Raw genomic sequence first — 17,105 nt, forward strand, 5'->3', positions numbered from 1 at the left:
TAGGAAATTTCGAATTGCTAAAATTTAAATACATCACGAATATCGACCAGTATCCTGTTTTTGTTTTTCTTACGCCATAGTGAAATATTTTCCCGTATAAACTGCCAAAGCGCTTGAGGGGTGTTAGTTTCAAATGTGAATTAACAAGTATCTCTGACACTTTCATTCAAGAGGTCAATCCTTTGGAAGTTCGTTCGACAATACAACTACAGTTAGTATTATCTTACATGTTTTTATTTCTGTGATAATTCAGATTAGAACTTCCCATAAAGTATTTCTACTTATAACATCGATTCAAACGTTATCATAACCAGTGGGGTATTTAGGATTTTGTTTCGGAGGGGGGGGGGCTTGAGAACCAGTAAGAAGCATTTGTGTTGTACGTATAATGCGAAAAAATAATAATGAAATTGCCCGAGCCCGATAGCCTCCTAAATACGCCACTAATCAAGACATACTTGTTGTAATTATTATTGCATAAATGTAAATTATCCTTCATAATATTACTAAATACTTATGTTCATTGCATTGTTCACATAGAACAATATTATTGTGATGGAGCAAATTTTTCAGTACTGTATCTCAGTTACATAAGGTGCACGTTATCCAGGTTTTCGTCAGATTTTGGCGCCAGAGATTGTAGGCCGCGAGATTTTGGATGCGATATTTTACCCGCAAATCATCAACAGATCAAATATTAACTCTGTTGTGATGGATGGTCAACTACAAAATAGAATGTGGATATATGGATTAATATAGCTTTCTGTGTATATATTTTTATTGATTGTGTGCGATTTGTGATCATTCCAAATTGGGACAAGGTTCATGTATCGGCCAAATTTGATTGAGAGTTTGATGAGATTCCTCAGCCGAAAATAATAATTCCAGTTTGCAACCTACCGGTAATTGATTCTTTAAATGAATCAGGAGAATAGAAGGGTTACACGTCAGATATTTTTCCCTAAAATTATGAAGTGTTATGAACTACATAGGGGAAACAAGGATAAACATTTCTTTGTTCAAAAGTGACGTAATTGTAAATTCCTAAGATGTAACGTAACGTTGATCAGGAATCTGAGTCAAAATATACTATATAACACAAACACACACATTATATATATATATATATATATATATATATATATATATATATATATATATATATATATATATATATATATATATATATCGTCACTATTTTGCAAAACGGGGAAAACTGAAAATTATAATTTTCTCAGGAGAATACAAAATAGGTTTACTTTTGTATACCACAGTCTACCTTTGTGTCAGTTATACCACTAGTTATCTCTGGATTGGTTGGGTTGTAGTTATAACCGTCTCACACGATGATGAGGCCTTTTATTTCAAGTTCAAAAATGCTGTTATCTCAATTTCACCAAAATCGTCACCAAAAATATCTCAATTTCACCACTTTCATCTTCCCAGATATTTCTTTTAAAGTTTTATTTTTTAAAGGTACATACATTATCTTGGAAAGGAAAATATTGATGATAATGCTGTTAGTTTTGCGTTTCCTCTGGCGTGTCTCCTTTTTTTTTTTTTTTTTTTTTTACCGCGCAAGAATTAAGATTTAGGATCAAAATTGGTTGAAATAGGAAAATAGGGAAAATGCACCCTGTTTGACAAGAAGGTTTGTTACAAAATACAAGTACGAAAAAATCTTTGAGTTTTACGTCCCGCGGTTATGCCGGTTAGGCTAAAGGAGACGGTGATGATTAGTAATGAATGAAATGGTGGAATGAAGAAAGTGGGAGGAAACGGGAGAACCCCGAGAAAACCCACGCACACGGTGTTTGTCCACCACAAAGTTCACTTGGCGGGGGCTGGGATCGAACCCAGGACCCCAAGCACCAGAGGTGAACGCTCTAGCGCTGAGCCACCGCGGCCCCTAAAATACAAGTACGAGATATGAATCGTAAAAAGATATGAATCACTGATTGGAAAAAGGGAATAAGTGCATCAGACCTAAGTTATCAATAACGCTTAAAAACTCTCTTGAGGCGTTGTTTGTATTTGTTGCAAAAAGTGTATAATTGATTACTTGTAGCAAAACAACTAACAAACACTAAGACAACAAGAAGAATATTGTATTGCAGCACTGCAATTGGTTAGAAAAGCTTAAAAATAGAAAAGAATATTCCCTTTTTCCAATCAATTAAAGTTGGACGCAATTGTAATTGTGTGTAGGGTATGTAATGTGCAGCTTATGATAGAGAGCTATGAAAATGTACATGTTGAATGCAATGTTGTATGTTAATATTGGATATATGTATCGAAGTATCACGCATGTTAGGCTTCTAACACTTTTATTGTCACCATTCGTTTTTCTGTACAGCACATGTTATTCGTACAGCAAGAAAAGTAATGCAATAGACAACTGAACAAAATACGTTGTCACAGTAGAATGGGTTTACATAGGGTCCTATCCGTCTGCATCTTCGTCTTCTACAGTTTCTTGGTCAGTGGTTTTCCATGAACAAATCATTTTATAAAACTGTTTGTATTGGTCAGGTATGTATTTGATGATTTGTGAAGAATCGTTGATATTTTTCTAATTGATCGAGACTTGCCAATCGTATGCCTTTGACGTTGGCAGTGGAACGTTTGAGACATTACTTTTGAGTAATCGTAAAATATCAGTTCTGAGTCCATTGATAAACTTATGACCTTGCACATAACCTGAAGATTCTGCTTTGTAAACAGTGTCTGTGTTTACTTACTTGGAATTTCACTGTTTTGTCCACAATGCTGCCTGAAGATTTCTTGTAAAACGGTTACCACCAATGTTTAAAATCTAAGATTTCTTCATTGACAACTTCGTAAACCTGAAATGGAGTATCAGTATTTCTTGCATTCGCAATCATGTGGTTATACTGTGCTGGTAAGTAAATGCGATTGTGTCGTTTGAGTTCTGGTTTGATTACAGCAAAATTTTGGTCACATGGTAAACACTATGACCTCTGAGAGGCAAATATTGTTGTATAGTGCTGAACCGTTATGCCACCGTCAGGCTGAAAAGCATTCATGTCATTGAATGATTGCAGTTTTGACCACAACTTTATCACTGAAAACATGTAAATCTGTAACTGATTGGGGCAAAAAGTTCTCTATAGATTGTGCAATGCGAAAAGAAGGCGAAGTATCGTAACGACAGCAGAGGACTCTGGTGGTTGTCTACTTACGCGCCGTCTCACAGTTGTGGTGGTGTCCTGTAGTGACTGGAAGAAGGAAATAAGAAACGTAGTTATTCCCTTTTTCTAATCAGCGAGAGATTTTGTCTTCTACATTGGTCATATAGAGTTGCTCAAACATTTCTATTTTGTAGTCAACGATGTAACTATCTTAAAGGAACACATCTGCTATCTCAGGTTAAAATCGCAAACAATTGTACTTATTCCCTTTTTCCAATCAGTGGTTCATATGTAGGTAAATAAGGTTGCCTCATTTCTGACAGCAAGCAGTCTTGCCTCCCGCAACCTTTTGTTCTTCCGACCATATGATCAGGTTGTCAACTAACATAACTTCGAAGATATGCATTCTCCGCATTTTTAGATGAATAATCTTATTTCATTTTGTAATTTGTTTCCTTCCCCTACCAATTTTTTGAAGATCAGTGAGGAACAATGGGGTGAAGGGATCAGGTATCTGCACCTCCACGAACACGAAAAGAAACCCTGCTTATGTGCTTTCCAGCACTGTCATATTTCCTTGTAAAAAATATTAATGAACTATAAGAGCTATATTAAAAGTAAAAAAGTTATCATGTAGTATTGGGGTGGGTTAACATCTGGAGAAACTTTGAACTGCATAAGACAAATTGTTTTCATAATACTTTCGAAAGAAGTTCACAATGTTATTATATAGGGATTGATGATCTCAGCTGAAAACATTAGACACGGCCTTAATTGCGTTTTGAATTCTATTGTCTGAAACCTCGTGTTTAGCAAGAAACTCTTTTGTTTACGTAAAACTTGCAATTACCTCTTTAGGGTAATGCAGAAGAAGATTCATAGTTCAATTCATAGTTCAATTGTGCCATAGTTCAATTGTTAACCATTGCTTTGTTATTACTGCAATGCGTATTTGTATAACTTTATATTAATTATTTTACAAACGTAAGTAAACTCAATTCATAATATTGATGAATATCATTTGAATGCAATTTAATGGTATGGAAGAAATTGTGATGAACCTATATAAAACATTAATATAGTTAAAAAGTAAGGTATTTTAGAATAGCACCAGCAGGATGGTAGTTCTTCGCACGGGAAGAATTAAATTTATGATAAATATTTCAGAGAAATATAGGCATTTTATCTGGCCTCCCAAAATTAGACTTTTTCTGTGCGTAATTGTTCCGGAGAACTGACAAATGGCAAAAAATATCTTCAAATCCACTTCCCCCCATAGAGATGGAATTTCTGGAAACAGTCTTACTTCCAAACTTCGACTGAAATAGACTATTTATACAAAATTTCAATTTTCTCCGCCTGTTTAGGAAATCTGGTAAATGGGGAGAACAAAGTACTTTCATTCCCTTAGGGATAACAATTCGTAAAACTCTATTTTACTCTGAACCTAGGACAAATGTAGAGTATTGTACAAAATTGTAAGGCTTTGTGATAACAACTTTGGATATTTTGTAAATAAAAATAGAACCTCCTAGGTGTTGTATTTCGTACACTTTGTTGTGTGATCAGTCTCTAAACGAATACAATATAATAACATCCAATTACGAATCATAACATTTATTTTACACATGCCGATAAAAGATATTTTATTGATTAAACTTAATTGATGATAACTAACATTATTTACTTGGCAATAGGCTATAGAAAAATTCAAACTAAGACTTTCAGAAAATAATATTGTACAGGTATTGCATTAATTCGTATGGCTATGACCGTAAGTTTTGGTACTGCATTATCGTAAAGATTTGAAACTTGAGATATTTCGGACTTTTAAGTTAAGAGGATCCAAATCGACCTCTAACTGCTTTCACAATTCTCTCTCTCTCTTTCTTTACCATGCATGCCTAATTTGAGCACCCTCATAACACTCTTATTCTTTACTTGCTCATATTTTATTTGTTCAATAAACGTATATCAGTTTAGATGATGCCTTGATAATAGTCTGTTCTTCTTGGAATGTCCCCTTTCACTTTATTGGTGATCTTTCTTGTATTTTATCACATTCTAATTGGTAAAAATAAAAAAAGTCAAAGAAAAGTTCAGCTTCGAGGAAATCAAGATTATTTTAATTTCCATTATTTTCACGATTTTTTAAATGTCTGTCATTTTAGGCAAAACGAGGATTAGGTAAAACAAAGAACCTTGTTTCGCCTAAAATGGGAACACAAGGTTATCATTTATCTGTCGTAATTAACTGTAGATTTAATTAGTTAGACGGAATAAAGATTAGGCTAAACGATACAAAATTAGATGCATGATACCAAAATATTTGACTTTGAGTTTTGCTCTTCTTTCTTAATAAACTTTTAAAATTTTTAATTCTACCAGATTCCATTTGGTGTAATGGATTTTGTATTCACGTCCCGGAAGGTATAATTCATAACAAACAGATTATATCAACGTAGCGTGTAAAGTGTTGAAAAGTAAAGAGAAAGCTAAGTTCTACACAAAAGTTTTAACATGTTATGCGGAGAGTGATGATGATCAGAGAGACATGGATTGATGGATGTGCAGAGAGTGTAATATGCAGTAAGGTGAATATTTGTACACAAGGTTAGTAATCATAGTAAAATAATCTGTAACACACTTGCAATCGTGTTACATATCTATGCAAAATGCGTACTTTAAAACTCACAATTCGAAATCTTTCTTCTTTGAAATATTCTTTGAAAGTACTGACAAATTAGTTTACAAAATTAACACCCTCATTTTTTCATTTATGATATAACATTTGTATGATATGCTATCATACAAATGTTATATCATATCTATGCTTATTAATGAAATCTTTATTTATGAAACAGGAACAAAATAATCTGATTCTTGTTTGTTTAAGAAAATCGTCCGAAAAGAACTCTTCATAAGAGGAATTAATCCTTTCTGGATTTTTCTGTAAAAATGATTTAAATCATAGCATAAGAATGTCAATAAAATATTGATAGATTAAATATAAACTAAATCGTTAGAACGATTTTCAAGCAAATAGCCATTTTTATTTCACCCTCCAGTACACTACCCTTACTTTTGGAGATAGGAAAAAAATTGGAAATCTCCTTTCCCCCTGGGAAATCTTATAAAAGCTAAGTTTTAATAAGCTAGGTTGTATATACATAAATAGATACAAACTAACAGACGAAGAAATGTGCAGACACTTTAGAATAACTTTTTCAGCATATAAGGGTCGTGAAAGAGTAAGTGCGTAGAGAAATTTCAAATTCGGTTTAATTCTCGATCGCTATATATATTTTTTTCTATCCTATGGTCGTTCAATAATAAAAACTAGTCTGGATGTAAATCTTTATGCTGTAAAGAAATAAAATCAAGAACTTTAGGAAAACCAAAAAATGGATCAAAAGATTGCGATCTTGACCATTAGTTTTTGGGTCAGGAGCTACAAATTTTTGGAACGACCCTTAAATTGAATTTTCGTATTTTCTACGTAATAAGGACATCATACCAAGTTAACTGATAGTTAGAGTTTGGCTACACTATATGTAATTCTCCAGATATAAGGCCTACAAGAAAAATTTTAATTGAGATATATTGCATCTTTTGATCCAAAAATGAGACAATAACATGTACCCGGTATTCAGAACTAGAACAACCGGGAATTACATGTAAAAGCGAGATAATATTGCTGAACGTTATAGATGTTAAAGTCCAGCCAACATTATCAAAATTAGTAGGCCATTTCTTTGAAAGCGTCTTTCTTGTCACATATTTTTTAGAATATTTCTTTACAAAATGTTTACGTTGCACATTAAGACATAAAGCAGGATTTAATGACAGAGCTCGAAGGTTTCTCAACCTGATTAACAGACATTTGTTAATTACTACGAACCTCTACCTTCCACCCGATTCCCCTTCCCATTCAACATTTGAAGGTTAATAGCTTCTTCTCAACTTTACCTTACTCAAGCTTTCAAGTATGATTACGTTTCATTTTAACGACTTATTTCATTGTGTTCACGTGACTGTTTTTCCAAACAGACAATCACATGCGTTAATATTTAATCTACTTATCTCAGCAATTAAAACTTCATTTTAAATTGTCAGAGCACGAGCATAATAATGAAATATTATTAACTGTACTTTTCATCTGGAAGCAGCGAATTAATCATCCAGTAGTTAGTAAGTCAATGAGATATAAGTTAGTTATTGCTTCTTTATTTTAGTTCACCCGAATATTTACTCAAACCACAATAATTACCGAGCTCCTTCGGAAGGAAACAAAACATATCTGCACATCTTAATGTGATTCATTTTATGAAATCGTACTTTATGCTAGAAAAATGTTGGTAGCTTCATAAGATATAAGGAATGTATGTGATGTGTTTGTTACCTGATGTTATTGAGGAAGAGGTCCTCTATTCTGTGGTGTGTTGGATCATAAATACCATTTTACTGCTCTGGCAATAAAAAACAGTCATTTCCATTGTACCACAATGTAACTTTTATGACATTTCTGGCTGAGTTTCAACATATATTACGTCTTAGTCGTGATCTGTGTGGAGTCGTCCCAGTAAGATAAGAGATCAAGGTTTTTGTGTGTTATTGTAGCAGTGTGTGTGTATGTATATGTGTGTGAAGGGATGAGGGAACAGATTAGGCAATAATAATGCTTCCCTTTCCTGTCAATCTCTCAATAAGGGGTCATCCTATTTCAATTATACAGGACGCACATAAAATCTAGGATGCCATTTCAGTTCGTTTGATATTAATACATTGTAATGATTCACTGCTTTTTATGCGATTTCTTTTTAGAGAATGACAAACATTTGCCTTTGGTCTCTTTGTGCAGAGAACAATACGATCTCTAATTGTTACGTTATTTAAGGGTTCTTCTGATTCTACTACAGTACTTTTACAATCATTTCTTAATCAAGAAAATAAGCGTGCTTATTTTGTAAAATCTTTTGTCATCACATTCAAAGAATATTTAAAAAGAAAGATTTTGAATTGTGATAGCACTATCCATGGCTTTGAATTGGATATTGTAACAAAAAAAAAAAAAAAAAAAAAAAATACTGGCCAAAGTTTCAACACACACATTTTTAAAACTATAATGCGTTAGTTTCGAATATCTACCATATACTTCATCAGACACTATATAGACCAAGGATCTTATAAAATAGAGGATCTGCCCATATGTATCTTCATCGTATAAAATAAATGAAGCCAAAAAACAACCGAGCATCGGCACGTCTGATTGGCTACTCTCGTCCGCCATCGTCTGATTGGCTACTTTCGTTTCCGCCTTGATTGTTGGCTCAAAACATTGCGATCCTATTGGTCGGAGTGGGCAGAGTAGGAGTGGCGAAACTGTGACGTATGGCTTCAAGATTTTGTTGTAAGGGCAGAACCTCTATTTTATAAGATCCTTGATATAGATACTACTAATTACCCTGATGAACCACTCCCTATATTCCTAATGGAAATTAAAATCGTTCCCACATTGCAACAAAAGTGACTTGGGGACACAACCGGCTAGAGTTATAACTAACTGCATCGTATACTGCAGGCAATAGCTAAGTGTATCATTGGCTAATTCTATCAGACTCACGCGCTCTGAATGATTTGATTCGTTCTTGATTTTAGTAGTTCGTAGTACCCAACTTCCTTAAGTGGCGGCGCCACAGTCTCCACAGTTTCATAATATACGCGCTTCATTTATGTTCTATAGTGTATATATAGTGTCTGATGAAAGAAATGGTAGATATCCGAAACAGTAACACATAGTTTAAAATAGTTTTGTGTTGAAACTTTGATCAGTATTTCTTTTGTTCGAATTGTGAGTTTTGAGGTATGTATTTTGCACAGATATGTAATGCAATACGTAAAGTGGCTTACAAATTATTTTACTATGAATACTAATCTTGTGTATAAATATTCACCTTACTGCATATTACACTCTGGACCTTCAACAATAGAATACATGCTAATACTTCTGTATAGAACTTAACTTTCTGTCTTTACTTTTCGACATTTTACACGCTATGTTGATATAATCTGGTTTGTTTATGATAGTTGTGAATTATATTTGGTCTAGGAATTAATTCGTGCGGGTGGACAAGAGATGGCGCAACGAACGGAGCGTCCCACAGTTCCGTGTATCCACACATGTGTTGCAAACCCCTGTCATCGCGTATCGTTCGTAGTATAGGGCAGTGGATTAAAGCGTCAACAACACCAGTTTGTAGTTAAGTGAACATGGCGCAATTTGTGCCTGATAAAGTGTTTTTGCGGGGTCTCCTGCGGCATTACTTTAACATGCAGAAAAGTGCAACTGAAAGTCATCGTATTTTGGTGGAAGTGTATGGTGACCATGCTCTAGCTGAGCGAACGTGTCAGAAGTGGTTTGCACGGTTTAGAAGTGGTGATTTCGGCTTGGCAGACCAAGAGCGAGCTGGACAGCCAAAAAAATTTCAAGACGAAGAATTGACAGCATTGCTCGAGCAGGATTCGTGTCAAACGCAGGAACAACTTGCAGCAGCATTAGGCGTTGATCAAACAACAGTCTCCAAACGCTTGAAAGCCATGGGAATGATTCAAAAGATGTCACATTGGGTTCCACATGAATTGAAAGACACAGAGGTTGAAAGACGAAAAACCATTTGCGAATTGCTGCTTCAACGACAGAGCAGAAAGGGGTTTCTGCATCGAATTATTACGGGTGATGAGAAGTGGATCCATTACGAGAACCCTAAACGAAAAAAGGCCTGGGTGAAACCAGGTGAACCAGGTCCATAACAACCAAAACGAGATATTCACTGTGCAAAGGTTATGCTGTGCATATGGTGGGATATGAAAGGTATGGTGTACTATGAGCTGCTGCAACCGGGTGAAACTATGAATGGAGAACGTTATCGACGACAATTAATGCGTTTGAAGCAAGCTCTGGCCAGAACACGACCAGAATGGGAGAACAGACATGATAAACTTATTGTTCAACATGATAACGCTCGCCCACATGTCGCAAAACCGGTCAAAACCTATTTAGAAAATGTCGGATGGGAAGTTTTACCCCACCCGACGTATTCACCAGACGTTGCTCCTTCGGACTACTACTTGTTCGATTGCATGAACAACGATTTGATTGAACAGCGGTTTACTTCTTCAGAAGATATCGAAACATGGGTCTCTGACTGGATCGCTTCCAAGGATGAGGACTTCTTTCGCCACGGAATTCGTACATTGCCTGACAGATGGGCGAAAGTGGTGGCTAGCGATGGACAATATTTTTCTTAAGGTATTTATGTATTTTGTGTTTGTACTACAGCTTCAATGTGTGCGTACCAACCACACGAATTAATTCCTAGACCAAATACCTTCCCGTGATGTTAATACAAAGTCCATTTCATCTGCTGGAATGTATAGAATCCAAATTTTAAAAGCTTATGCAAAAAGAACAGCAAAGCTTAACATGAAATATTTCGGTATCTTACCTCTGATTTTGTATCATTTAGCCTAATCCTTGTTTCGTCTAAACAATTATAGCATACAGTTAATTATGACAGATAAATGATAATACTTGTGTTCGTCATTTTAGATGAAACAAAAATCCTTGTTTTACTTAATCATCGTTTCGCTTAAAATGGCGGACAGTAAAAAGAAAACGTGGAAATAATGGAAATTATAATAATCTTGATTTCCTCGAAGTTCAACTTTTCCATTACATTTCAATCAATTAGAATGTGATAATACACAAGACAGGACCACTAATAAAGTGGAAGCGGACATTCCAAATGGAACAGACGATTTTCTAGGCATCATCTAAACTGACACGTTTATTGAACAAGTGGCCCACGTAGTGTAGTCACTAACGCTCTCGCCGTTGGTGCGAGTGGTCGCGGGTTCGATTCTCGGTGGGGACGCTCGGTCGAAAAAGTGTAAGAAGCGTTTTCATTACAGCCATTCTGAATATGTTTTCCTCATTCACACCAGGCAAATGCCGGGGTGGTACCTCACGTATAGGTTCCAGGCCGTTTCCCCAATCCTTTCTTCCTACCCTTTCCCCGGATAGTGTGCTCACCGAGGGATGTTATCCCTTGTACGTGATAATGGCCAGAGATACCCAGAAATCTAAATTCCAAATCCGTTTATTTTTGAACAAATGAAATATGAGCAAGTAAAGAAGGAGAATACGATGACGGTGCTCAAATTAGGCCTCCAGGGAAAAAAAAAAAGTGGTAACAAATAGATGATCAATTTGGTATCCTCTTAACTTAACCGAAATATCTTAAGTTCTAAATCTTCACAATCATGTGATACTAAAATTTATGATCATTACCACAAGCACTAATACTTATTATATTAATGTTTGAAAGTCTCAATTTGAATTTTTCTATAGCCTATTGCCAAGTAAATAGTATTAGTTATCACCAATTAAATTTAATCAATAAAATGTTTTTGAAATATTTAAAATAAATGTTATGGTTTTAAAAAAAATTAAAACAATGATATTTTCGTAATTGGATGTTATCATATAGTATTCGTCTAGAGACTGATCAAAAGGCGAAGTGTACGAAATGCAACACCTAAGAAATGTAAGAGTTTATTTATTTATTTATTTTTTCGATTATAAAATCTCCGAAGTTATTAGACTCAAAAACTTACAATTTTGTATAAATACTTTCCATGTATCCTAGGTTCAGAGTAAAGTAGAGTATTATGAATTGCTATCCCTAAAGGATGAAAGTACTCATAGGCGCCGACTACGTGGGTTCTCCAGGGCTTAAGCACTCGTGAGCACCCATTGAATTTTTGTGTTAGAATTAACTTCGAAATTAAACTTTCATGCGGTGAATAATAAAAAGAAGCTATAGCGCATGTGATCCCAGGTTAAATTTGAGATAGGGATTGTATAATAAATGTTGAATAATCATTTATCAATCCATATTTTAACACTCTTCAGGTTAACGTCATATCGAGGATCAAGAGATACATGTATAACATTACAACGATAATGGTGGTTAACATCACATCGAGAATCGAGAGATATACTAACATTACAACGATAATGGTAATTGTGAAAGTAATTTTCTATAATTATTTCTTTAAAGAACTTGATGTTTCATATTGTTAATTTATATTTTTAAAAATGTAAATTAACGTAAGATTCTTTACGGAAATTATAAGATAATTGAATCATTTTCTATTTTCACTCAAATTATTCTCTAATGTTCTAAAGGTTTAACTCAAATCATTATTATTTTAATAATTTTCTGTCTATTTATTTGGCCAATATTGCTAAACACGTTTGAAATTCACAAACAAAATCTTAATGTTTAGAAATGTTGTTCAATATAAAGTTCAGGAAATCGTGCTAAAATAAATTAAAATAAAATTATTTGTTTTTTAAATCTGCAAATTTAAAAATAATTTCACGGTCCATTTTATTTTAGCAGCTCTTGATAGCCTTTCTCATCTCTCAGGAAGAATTTGAGAACCATTGGCCTATTGGACTTACTAAAAAAAATAATAAAAAGAATATGGGACGTTAGCGCCGAAGCGTGAGCATCCATTGAGAAATTTAAAAGACTGCGCCTTTGAAAGTACTTATTTTTTTCCCTATTTACCAGATTTCCGAAACAGGGCTACAAAATTGAAATTTTGTATAAATAGTCTGTTTGAGTCGACGACTAAATTTCTCGAAATTTCATCTATATGGGGGAAAGTTAATTTCAAAATATTTTCCGCCATTCGTCAGTTCCCTCGAACAGTTAGGCACAGAAAAAGCCTAATATTGGGAATCCAGAAAGTTTCTATACTTCTTTGAAATATTTGTCATAAATTTAATTCTTCCCGTACGACGAACTACCATTCTGCTAGTGCTATTCTAAAATGCCTTTTTTTCATATATTAATGTTTTATATAGGTACATCACAATTTCTTCCATACCATGAAATTGCATTCAAATGATATTCATCAATATTATGAATTGAGTTTACTTAAGTTTGTAAAATAATATAAAGTTATACAAATACAGGGTTTTCATAAAGTCTGGACGGATTTAATTTGCTTATAATTTTCATAAAAATGCTCATAATGAAATCAAATAAAGTCCAAACGGTAGCGGAAGGATTAAATTTTTAGCTGGCAACACTGTTAGATAAGCGGCAACTCTGAACACGTTGAGAGAGGGAGAGGGAGGGCAAGGGTCAGTTTCTTACCAAATTCCATCCATTGTTGTTTCAATGTTGACTGTTAAAAGTAAGTTGTAAACTGTATTGGTGTGTGTGTCTTTTAAAGAAATAAATAAATGAAAAACTCCTCTGAGAAGACTATTTTTTTTACTGTATCAAAGATGGCGTTGGTGAAAGAGAAAGCGCAATGTGTTCTGTGGTACGCAGAGCTAAAATCACCAATTCTGGTGTGTCGAAAGTTCACCAAAGAGTTCAAAAAGCCGGCACCGACTGAGAGTGCAATCCGAAAGTGGCATGCTAAGTTCTTGGAGACAGGAAGCGTCCTGGACTGTCCTCGAAGTGGGAGGCCGCCAACATCGCCTGCAACAGTTCCTTGACGAGAAATTCCCTAACCGATGGATTGGCCGCGGTGGCCCGACCGCTTGGCCGCCAAGATCACCCGACCTTACCCCCTGCGACTTCTGGCTTTGGGGTCATGTGAAAACGGAAGTTTATGCAAAGAAGCCAAGTGGTTTGGAGAACTTAAAGGACAAAATCAAGGCGTCTGTGGCTGGCATTTCGGATCAAACACGGCGGAACGCTGTGAGTGGATTCCAGCGCCGCCTACGCGAATGTGTGGACGTAAATGGCGCCCAGTTGGAGGTGTGGCGGTGAATGAACTGAGCTGGTGCAGATTACAGGTAAAAATTTAATCCTTCCGCTACCGTTTGCACTTTATTTGATTTCAATATGAGCATTTTTATGTAAATTATAAGCGAATTAAATCCGTCCATATTTTATGAAAACCCTGTACACATTGCAGTAATAACAAAGCAATGATTAACAATGGAACTATGTCACTCTCAATCTTCATCTGCATTACACTAAATAGGTAATTGCAAGTTATACGCAAACAAAAGATTTTCTTGTCAAACACGAGGTTTCAGACAATAAAATTCAAAAAGCAATTCAGCGTAGCAAATCTTCTATGAACTGAATCAGACGTGAATTTTTGTGATCCAGAGTGTACAGGCACTGACCGTACATACGTTAAAATTTACATTCACTGTTATTTTTTGTCCTGTTCCTCACAGAATTGCAGTTGTATTTTAAATTCTTAACTTTGAAACTTGGGCGGGCCTATATGTAGGTATGCATGGAAACTATTTTCTTTTTACTATTTAAAATACCCTTTGTTAAATACGTAGCTTTTTATCGTTGCTGGAAGTAAATCTTAAAATTAAAAATAATTCTTGTTTGCAATCATAATTTGATTAACAATTACCCGTAAACTGATAGCAATTTTTTCAAGAATTTTGATTTATTTTTTCGGATCAAAAGATCCAATATATTTCAGAGGCCTTATATCTGGAGAATAGGGATGCGCACGAGACGAGTCGAGTCAGGATTTTTCTGATAAAATTCGAGTCGAGACACGGCTCTTCCAATAGAGAAATATACATTTTTCGAGTCGAGACATCACTTTTACAGCATATTTTCGAGACGAGACAGTCACAAATCTTGTCTCGTGCGCATCCCTACTGGAGAACAATATATAGTGTAGCCAAATCCAAACTATCGCTTAACTCATTATGATGTGGTTATACCTTAAAAAAAATAAAAAGGAAACTCGATTTAGGGGCCCTTCAAAACTTTTGTGGCCCTTGATCCAAATACTAATTATTGGCCAAGATCGCAATCTTTTGATGCATTTTTGGTCATTCCTAAAGTTCTTGTTAAAAATATATATTATGTTTTTATGCTTTAACTCTAAAAAATATTTTGTTATCCTCTTAGAATTAATTTTGTCTGGGCTTTAGGCAACCGAAATTATGTTTAGGGTAGCAGACATTTACCTAAAATGTTATTATCTAATAAAAATAAAATAAAGAGTTTGTTTGTGCCTGTCTGTCTGTATGTATGTGTACGCCTGGGGACCAGACGAGTGTACCGAGTTACCAAAATTTGGTCACGGGTACCTTGGTTCAGGCCCCAGATCAAGACGAAGCGTTTTTTTTTTTTTTTTCATATTTCGAACCAGGAGCGTGTCAGGGGAGCGTTTACCGGTACAGGCCTAGGGACCAGACAAGTTGACCGAGAGTTACCAAATTTTGGTCACGGATACCTTGGTCCAGGCCCTAGATCAACGCGAAGCGTTTTTCTTTTTTTTCAAAATTCGAACCAGGGGGTTTCAGGGAGCGTTTACCGGAACATGTAAAAGTAGTAGAAAATGACCGATATTAGTATCGAATTCATAGTTTTCGCGGTCGCTGAGATCAATGGCGAAACTCCGATCGCATGAACTTCCAAATTCACCCTATTCAGCTGAGGTCCGGGAGTCACCGGGGGGATACCGAGACATGTAAAAGTAGTAGAAAATGACCGTTATTAGTGTCCAATCCATAGTTTACGCAGTCGCTGAGATCAATGGTGACACTTCCATTAGCGATGTTTTTCAAATTCATCCACCACTGTAGGCACCCAGGAGGGGGATTACGAGACATGTAAAAATAATTTAAAAAGACCGGTATTAATGTCAAATGCATAGTTTTCGGGGTCGCTGAGCTCAATGGTGAAACTCAAGATAGTGTTCACTTTACATTTAGCCCCCATAAGCTAAGGAACGGGAGCCATAATTAAGGGGGTCACCGAGACGTGTAAAAATAATCTACAATGACCGATATTAGTGTTAAATCCATAGTTTTCGCGGTCGCTGAGATCAATGGTGATACTTTCATTAGCGATGACTTTCAAATTCAGCCGCTATTGCACGCGGGCCGTGGAGTTACCTGCGGGGAGGGGTGTTACGAAGACGTAAAAATAATCAAAAGTGACCAATATTAGTGTGAAATCCATATTTGTTGGGGTCGCTGAGCTCAATGGTGAAACTCAAAATCACGTTTACTTTCAAATTTAGCCCCTATCAGCTAAGGAACAGGGGCCATAATAGAGGGTCATCGAGACAGTAAAAATAATCCAAAATGACCGATATTAGTGTCAAATCCACAGTTTTCGCTGTCGCTGAGATGAATTTTGATACTCCAATAGGCGTTGACTTCCAAATACAGCCCCCATCGGCTGAGGGCCAGAGGCGTTGTGGTTTGAAAATTGGAACCAGGGAGTCATAGGAGGCGTTTATCGGGATGTGTAAAAGTAGTAGAAAATGACCAGTATTTGTGTCGAATCCATATATATCGGGGTCGTCCGGATGTATAGTGACACTCCCGATAGTGTTTACGTTTAAATTTAGTCCCCATCGGCCATTCCAATGAAAACACATCTACGTTGTTGGGTATACATTCACACAAAATAGATCAAATTTTAGAAATGTGTCTTACTTGTGCTTTCGTTGTTCGGTTTGTTTACATTGATATTTTATCTGTTCCATGCGAAGAACGGGCATAACAGCTAGTTATTTATAATTTTTGGATTGTTTTTATATTAACGTGCCACTAAATTAAACAATACGAGAAGAGCTATCCTTGCGAAGTAGTTTCTAGTAAGTGATGTATGATAAACATAACAGTTTCCTCGCCGTTAAATGGTTTTTGAACTATTTCCCTACTTACTAAATAGCTCTCTAATACTTTTTCTATTTTACATGGAAAATTATGTGATCCCTACGATCAGTTATACGTGAGTCAGTCAAAAAGTTAGTTGCACTCCTTCGTAAATATTTTCGGTCATAGCTATTTTGATGAAACCATGTGGCAACACTGGAAACATGTAGCTGTATCGTGTGACGTAGCGGCTTTCACGAGGCAAGTGG

At 35.5% G+C, this 17,105-nt stretch overlaps 1 protein-coding gene and 1 long non-coding RNA gene across 2 annotated transcripts in view; one reads left to right on the top strand and one right to left on the bottom strand.

Moving 5' to 3' along the window:
- LOC145673191 (uncharacterized) overlaps positions 1-7,686 on the bottom strand; it is a 65,025-nt gene extending 57,339 nt beyond the window's left edge. Inside the window, exon 1 of the long non-coding RNA XR_014128730.1 lies at positions 7,555-7,686. This is a non-coding gene — a long non-coding RNA (uncharacterized LOC145673191). The remainder of the gene's footprint in view (positions 1-7,554) is intronic.
- Positions 1-17,105, top strand: part of LOC145673192 (uncharacterized) — a 473,383-nt gene that overhangs the window by 122,601 nt on the left and 333,677 nt on the right. The gene's annotated exons all lie outside the window — the stretch shown is intronic.

This window comes from Thermobia domestica, chromosome 16 (genome assembly GCF_964235325.1).
Source record: "Thermobia domestica chromosome 16, izTheDome1.hap1.1, whole genome shotgun sequence".
Lineage (NCBI taxonomy): Eukaryota > Metazoa > Arthropoda > Insecta > Zygentoma > Lepismatidae > Thermobia > Thermobia domestica.